General features: G+C 42.2%; 1 pseudogene; it reads left to right on the forward strand.

Annotated features, from left to right (window-relative positions):
• Positions 1 to 1,194, forward strand: LOC105483518 (sodium/bile acid cotransporter 5-like; annotated as a pseudogene).
• Positions 1,195 to 8,144: the final 6,950 nt, after the last annotated feature.

An 8,144-nucleotide genomic window follows, 5' to 3' on the forward strand; every position in this document is an offset into this window, starting at 1 on the left:
ACCCTTTATTTGACCAAGAAAATATCATATGTTATAAACTTTACCATAAATCTGGTGACAGATGAAGAAGGAGAAACAAATGTGACTATTCAACTCTGGGATTCTGCAGGTAGGCAAGAAAGACTCATTGAAGAAATCAAGAATGGGAAAGTCAAAGTGCTCAAACAAAAGGACAGTCTTCTCCAGACATCAATGCCTATTGATAGGAATATCCTAATGCTTATATTACCACTAATACTATTGAACAAATCTATATTTAGTTGTAAGATTGAATTACAGGTGTTTCAAACAGCATGGAAGAGAGCTTTGCCAGTAATTCTTGGGAAAGTTAACACAGTTTTTTGTTGTTGTTGTTTGTTTGTTTGTTTAATGCCATTTTGTGGATTTCTTTTGTCTCAGATTGTGGCATTGCCTGAGGCACAAGCTTTTGGATTTGTAATGAACTGCACGTGCCCAGGAGGTGTGGGGGCTATCTCTTTGCTCTGCTTCTACATGGAACTTTCATGCTGGCCATTTTGATGACTTACACACTAACATTATTGCCCCTGATCACGATGCCTGTCAATTTTATATATACAGTAATATATTAGGGTTGTCAGGTACATTTCATATCCCTGTTTCTAAAATTGTGTCAACACTCCTTTTCATACTTTATCAGTATCAGTTGAAATAGTCATCAAGCGTAGAATACCTGAAAGAGCAAACTTCTTAGAATAATTAGACCTCTGAGTTTTCTTTTAATGTTCATAGGGATTTATTTGATTTTCAGAGTTCGATTAATGTTCCAAAAAACAGATAACCTAGAAGTGCTTTTGTTGAGTCTCTTAGTTCCTGCTTCACATTTCTCATTTGGGCACTTTTTTGCTAAAGTTTGTATGCTGTGTCTTCTTGACTGTTGCTATTGACAGTTGGTTGTTAAATAGTTTCTTAGCCCTTGCCATTATTCAGCTGTCTTTTCCAAGTCCAAGGCAAACTTAGCCTCTGTGGCTCCTTTTACAGGAGCCATGTGTTCTGGATGTGAAATGTTACTGTTCCTTTTGGTCTTACAAGGCTAAGAAAAGCTGTACCCTTATCTTAGAAGATAAGAGAAAAAGAAATTGCCAAGCCTAACAATTAAAGCATTGCTGAATTCCTACTCATGCACTGTGGGAGAGTCAAAGAATAACTAAAATGATGTCCATTCATAATCCACTTATGATCTAATAAAAACGTTGACATGGGGTGAGGAAGAATACATGTGTGTATATACTCAACACCATAAATGTTAAGCATCCAATGAGTGCTTCCAACAGTAGAATGCTACACAGGGGATCAGAGGAAGGAGGTAACCTTTCAGTTCTGTTGGTCTGAGAATGTTTTATGGAGTACAATGTGAATATGATATTATTTTGGTAGCAAAATGTAAGATCTTATTAGCTATCCTGGACACTCCACCCCTGACCAGCTGCCATGGTGTATATATAATTATATTAGGTGAGAGTCCACTTAAATCATTAACTATTAACTGAGAATATCTTGGCATGTAGAAACTAAAACTTGTTTTAATGAAGAGAGAGGTCATTTAAAAGAAGTCAACTCCAAAGACTAAGCGCAGTTGGCAAGATGCCCGTGATTTCCGGGGAGGGAAATTGCCCACTCATTTCTGTGGTGGACTCTCTTTATTATGCAAATACAGGGCAAGTAAGCACTGTCATCCTTGCCTTTGGGAAAGGATAACAGACCTTCTTGTGGCTTCACAAAGGCCACCCTTCCCTAGAACTCTCTTGTGTACACTCAGCTGTCTGGGGAGGTGTCAGGGGCATTGGATCTCACCTGCCTTTCATTCTGAGGTTCAGCGTAATTACAACCTCTCTCATAGATGGGAGTCAGCTGACAAGAAAGGATACCAAAGGCCTCCAAGAGGGAACTTCCCTTAGGGAAGGTCGGAAGAGTGAGGAGCTGGACACCATGCCAGGAAGCAGAGTTTGTGCTGCTGGTCCCTGCCCCCGATGACACCTGGGCATAGCAGATGTTCTTAGGGTTAGGAACAGTGGCTGCAGATTGGACCAGAGTTTTAAACATTGCCCCTTTGGGAACTCAGGTGTAACGCATCCTGTCCTGAGGTCTCTGCAGCTTTCTGAACTACTTTCACAACATTGGACCAAAGATCCCTTGGATTTGTGAGACCAGTTTGCAGCTTTGCCACAATCGAATCTGAACACTGAGAATTCCCTGTGTACCGGCAGATTTTGCATTTCACTTTCTTTCTTTTTTTTTTGTTTTTGTTTTTGAGACAGAGTCTCGCTCTGTCGCCCAGGCTGGAGTGCAGTGGCTGGATCTCAGCTCACTGGAAGCTCCGCCTCCCGGGTTCACGCCATTCTCCTGCCTCAGCCTCCCGAGTAGCTGGGACTACAGGCGCCCGCCACCTTGCCCGGCTAGTTTTTTGTATTTTTTAGTAGAGACGGGGTTTCACCGTGTTAGCCAGGATGGTCTCGATCTCCTGACCTCGTGATCCGCCGGTCTCGGCCTCCCAAAATGCTAGGATTGCAGGCTTGAGCCACCGCACCCGGCCTCATTTCACTTTCAGCAGGCATTTGGAAGCAGAATGGCCTCTTTGGACTGAAAAAAATCTAGGTTACTTTAGAACAATTGTGAGGCAGATGCTAAGGTCTCTAGAAAAAAAACTAGGCTTCTTGCTCACCTGACACAGGTAGCTTGAGATGTTATCATTCGAAGGAATAAGATAGGTAATATTTAATCTCTCTTGCTTCAAATTGGTTATACTGATTATAGCAGCTTTGCCAAATCAGTGGGACCACATTCATTTAAAAAGGTTAAAAGATGATGGATGACATTTCTGCAAAAGCCTGGAAAATTTTATTTAGTTATGAATTAACACTTGTCATCATGCAGTTGGCAAGATTTTTAAGATGATTGACAATGAAGAACGAAATAGCTAGTTTCTGAAGGCTTGTCTTTAAAAAGTAAAAAAATCATTTAATAGGCAAATAGAGATATCCAAATCAGATACCTAAGGCATCATTCTTTAGACAATTAAGACAAGTTTCTTGCTCTTTGTGGGGTGTGGGAATTGGGTCCACAGTTCACATCATTCATCTCTGGGAAGTGTTTCATTGGCAACATGATTGTGACAACATCTTGTTCTTTGATTAAATGCAGAAAAACAATCACTTCCTAAGTAAGGAGCCAAATAGCTCACTTTTCTGGTCCTGCTGTGGCTGGGACATATTATATCTGTGCAACAGTTTTTGCGTGATGATGATGTATGTACCATGATGCTGCCCCTTCAAGAAGAGGAAACATTTTAAGGACCATAAACTAGTCCTTGTACCTCATATAATGCTACCTCCTTGTGCCGTACATTTGCTGCGTGCAGACTTTTGTAGGACCAAAGGGAAAATTTCCCCTTTGTTCTCTGAATGTTTGCTGAAAATCAACTGACAAAAGAAAGATTAATTGGAGAGAAGGATACAAATTTATTTGATCATAGTTTTAAGTGACATGGGAGCCTTCAGAATGAAGACCCAAGATACAGGGGAACAGTCTATTTTTATGTTTAGGTTCAAGGAAAATATACCCAGCTGCGCAGAAACAGGATTGGACCAAAACTATATAATGTAATGCTAATAGACTGAGTGGGGAAACCCAGCAAAGCCTGTCTGTCCAGATTTTGTTTGGCCTCTCCCTGGTGCATTCCTTCCTTCTGTGCATTGGGCAAGACCCTCTCTGGAATGAGGGTCTTGAGACCTACAATCAGAAGAAGTGGGTTGGATAATTTCTTTATGGTCTGTTTTTACACAAAAAGTTGTGGGGATTAGAATAATATTTTTGAGTTTCTAGGACCTGCCTTGGGGAAGAAGAATTCCAGTTTCTAAGGCAAGCCTTGAGGGAGAATGTGGGGCCAGAGACAGGAAAGCAAGAGGGGTCAAATCACTTTTTTTCTGTGAGGCTGCTTCTGAGGCCTTCTTTTTGGGGTGTCGTTTTCTGAGCCCCAACACTTTGGAGTCAGTGTGTTTCACTGCTCTGCTTTTGCTGTGTGATCGGTGACCTGTGGAGGAAAAATCATTTACCTTCTCTGAGCCTCAGTTTCTTCATCTGTGTGATGAAGGTAATTATACATACCTCAGGCAATATTTAACAAAAATAATGCATATAAAAACACAATTGCTGAAAGCATAGTAAGTCCTCGATAGGTGGTATCTAAATACATCATTGAGGAAAAGGGCAGTTAGTTCTGGCAAGTGATTTTTTTTTTTTTTTTTTTTTTTTAAGTACTATAAGTTTACCACGTATTGCTTTGGCAAATAAAAGCTGCTCAACCAAAGTTATATCTCCAATTTGTGTTTTGTCAAAATGTTACTATGGAAAAATGAGAGAAAGGGTAAAGAAAGAGAAATGGGAAAAGGTGTGTGAATGGAAGAGTAAAGAAGAAAAGAGAAAAAGAAAGAGGAATTGAATTTTAAAAAGATTTAGAGAAGAAAGGACAAGCAGAAGAAAAGAAGTTAGAAGAACCAGAACTGAGAAAGAAAAGGCCGGATCTGAGTCTCCTGAGCTGGTGAAGACCTGGGCCAGGCCTGGCAGAGCCTCGCAGGGCGCAGCTCGGGGCGGGGCCCAGCAAAGCAACCATGCCCCCTCATTGATAGGCTTACGAAGCGGGGACCTTTTGGTCCCGGGCAGCCCCTCTGCCTCCCAAAGCACTGAGGCCGGATAGCACCGGGCACCCAGCTAGCAGGACGCCCTTCGACTCGAAGTGAGACCCCTGTTTTCCCCGCCCCACTCGCCACCCTCTCCGGGTTCGGCTGGTGCTTCCCCCTGCAGGGCCCGGGACGAGCGCGGTCTGCGGTGCGCAGTCAGCCCCTGGGGCGGAGGCTGCATTTGGGTGACCCCTGCCTGCCACGTTATCTGGAACTGCCCTGGGGTGACCAGAAACAGTCCTGACGTTGGGGTAGCGGTTCGCAGACACCGCACTTAACCCGTATGGCAGCTTCTGTGGAATCATTGCCTGTTTTCATTTTCCCTACTCTGAAAAGTTGAGAGAAACTTGGTGCATCCCAGGCTCAGGTAGTCACCGTAAGTGGTGGGGCAGCGCCCGGATGACTGGCAGCGCCAGTCGCGCTGCTAAGGACAGGTGGCCCACAGATGGCAGAGAGATCACTTACAGGTAGTCACCGTCAGAGATGGGGCAGCGCCAGTCGCACTGCTGGGGACAGGTGGCGAGAGGAAGATGTCCTGGCTCCCATGCTGGGAAGGGTGTGACCAGGACAGAAACAGCAGGAAACAGTTCAGGTGTCTATGGATTTGGGAAAATGAAAGTGAGTAAATACGGCCCCTTTACATCAAGAAATGTACTTGTGATATGATATATATGTGTATATCAGAATAAATGTATTACATATATGTATACACATATACATATATGTTTTCACCAACCATTACTGGCTCATAACTCCCATAAGCCCTTGTTACAGTCTTTTGTTATAATGTGGGGCACTGCAGCCCCCAGAAAAATGAATTTCTTTCTTTGACCTTCTTCTGCCCTCCTTTCATCTGCTGCTTTTTCTCCCCAAGGTAGGGATCGTCCCCTACCTTTCTGTCTTGTAGCTGGCTATAAATAAATTCTCTGGCCTATCTTGTCTGATTGTAAGTCATAAGACTCCCATTTCGGACAGGGCCCTGCTCCATACCCAGGAGGAAGGAATTCTGCAAAGGGGAACCGAGAAGAATCTGAACAGACAGGTCTCAGTGGGTTTCTCCAGTCTATTACTGTTAGATCATGCTGATTTTGTGGGATGATATTCCTACACAATTATCTATCAATCATGCTTATCCAATGAAGTCCAGACTCAGGCCCTCAGTTGCTGTCTACTCAAGTAACTTACATGTTTATATCTGTAGGTCAAACCTCTCTTCTGAGCTCAGGATCCGTCTATTCAGCTGCATAATTGACATCTTTTGATTTCACGAAGGCCTCATATCTCTGCTACTTGAACTCTTAATTTTCCAACCTCTTTCCCACATCCCAAACTTGACTCTTTTTTTGTTACTCCCTGTTCAGTAGATGTGACTGTGATGCATTCACTTGCCAGACTGGAAAATTTGGGCATCCTTGAACTCTGCCTCACCCTCATACTCCATAACCAGTCTGTTACTGAGTCTCCCCAGTTTTATGTTCCCAAACAGATATCTCTTGAGTCCCTTAGCTTCTCCACCAACAAAACTTCCCTCCTGAGGTTTCAGCCAATTACCAGCCAATTATCCTCCACACTACTGCATGCTGAATGTAAATAGTTTAACTGTCTACCCATACCCACTTTCTGCCTGTCTGTTCAATAGCCACAGTGAAGTGATTCCTCAAGTGTCTCCCATCAAATTCTTATCCCTGAGGTCCTATAAGGGATGAACCCTACTACCTCCCCAGCTTTATCCCTCCTGATTCTCTTGACCTCTGAGCTGTCACACTTAGGTCCTTCAGTTAGTCTTCATGTACTAGGCATCCTGCAGTTGAGTGAGTTCATGCGTGTTCACTTGTTCTTCTCACCTTAGTTTAATCTTGTCTTCAGGGAAACCTGATCTGATGCCTAAGTCCAGGTGAAAGCTCCCGTTCGATGCTTCTCATTGCACTTGTCCTCCTTAGCCTTTATTATTACCGTTGTGATTTTGCATGTGGTCTGTGCATTTTTGATTAGTATCTGAGTCCCCTCCTAGAGAGTAAGTGTGAATGGGACCTGGTTTTCCTCCCCATGGTGCAGTGTACAGCATATAATAGGTATTCAGCAAACATCTATTGAAGGGTGAAGGACATAGTGACTTCTGGGTGGAGAATCCCTAGAAGAGCGGGTAGCTTTTGAAATGGGCCCTGAAGGATTGGTCGGAGTGACATTAGTGCTGTTAGAAGGTGGAGGTGTGAGTGGCTTGAGTCATTTCTGGCAGGAAAGTGGGTGCAGCTTGAAAACGTCTAGTTCTGTCAAGACTAGTGGAGCAGAATGGGTGTCAGAATGAAAAAAAAGTTTGGTAACAATTTTTTTTTTTTTTTTTGAGATGGATTCTCGATCTGTCACCAACAATTCTTGAAGATCTCTAAGGAGTTACTCATATAACTCAGAGAGTGGCCTCCTTTTAAATTTTTTTTTAATTCCTTTATCAGGAAGAAAAAGCAACAGGCAGAAACTCACTGTATCAGTCCTTTCCCCTCCTTTCCTCTCCTGTCTCTTTTCCTATAAATAATGTGAGTCCCAAGATAGGGATTTCTGAGTATCTTCAAGACGCAGCTCTGTGTTAGCTATTCTTAATTGCAAAGGAGACAAAACTAGGGTTGCTTTATATTGAGGCCACATTTTTGGAATCTGACAGCTTAAAAAGCTTCACTGTGCTAGATACAGTCTTCAGAGTATGGTCAAGCCATCGACAAGTTATTCTAGTCTTCGGAAGTCAGTGGAGAGTTGGACACTTCAGAACACAAATATGTGTTGTTGTTTTTTCTCCTCTCTAATCTCAGAGAAATACATTTCATTTTTTTCTTTTTTATTATTCTTTTGGTCCCGGAATTTTCTTTCCTCAGAATGTCATAATAGAAAGAACAATGGAATTTAAGATCAGTTCAAATTCTTACTGTGTTATTTCTCTCTATTATCTTGCGTACAGAAGTTCTCATCTCTAACCCTTAAATTCTTGATCTTTATAACCTTATTAAAAAATACGTTTCCTATGTAGAGCACCTGCCTGCCTGGCATTTAGTTAGTACATGTGCCTTTTGCTCCTTCCTTTCAAAGCTTCTTTTATTTCAGTATTCCTAGTGGTCTTTCTTTTATCTTCACTTTATCCTTCACTCAGACATTTACTTATCTATTAAAATGTTTCTTGTGTCCTTTTTCTCTATTTCCTAAACTAGTGTTTTGTTGATTTTTTTTTTTTTTTTGCCTAAACTCCCTTTATTTCACCCAGTTATGCAAATTGCGAGGCCAGGGACATGACCACAAACAGTTAAGGTTTAATTCACATGAATAAGCTTTCTTTCTCATGAAAATACTGTGTGTCACTTCTCACTTGGTCTAACACCCACCCTATCTAGCACAGATACACTCAACATGCAATATTAAGTACAATTTTTATTTGATTTTTCTCCAGAGAATAGTCCGTCTTCAGTC

The sequence above is a fragment of the Macaca nemestrina genome, chromosome 8 (genome assembly GCF_043159975.1).
Source record: "Macaca nemestrina isolate mMacNem1 chromosome 8, mMacNem.hap1, whole genome shotgun sequence".
In the NCBI taxonomy this organism is placed as follows: Eukaryota; Metazoa; Chordata; class Mammalia; order Primates; family Cercopithecidae; genus Macaca; species Macaca nemestrina.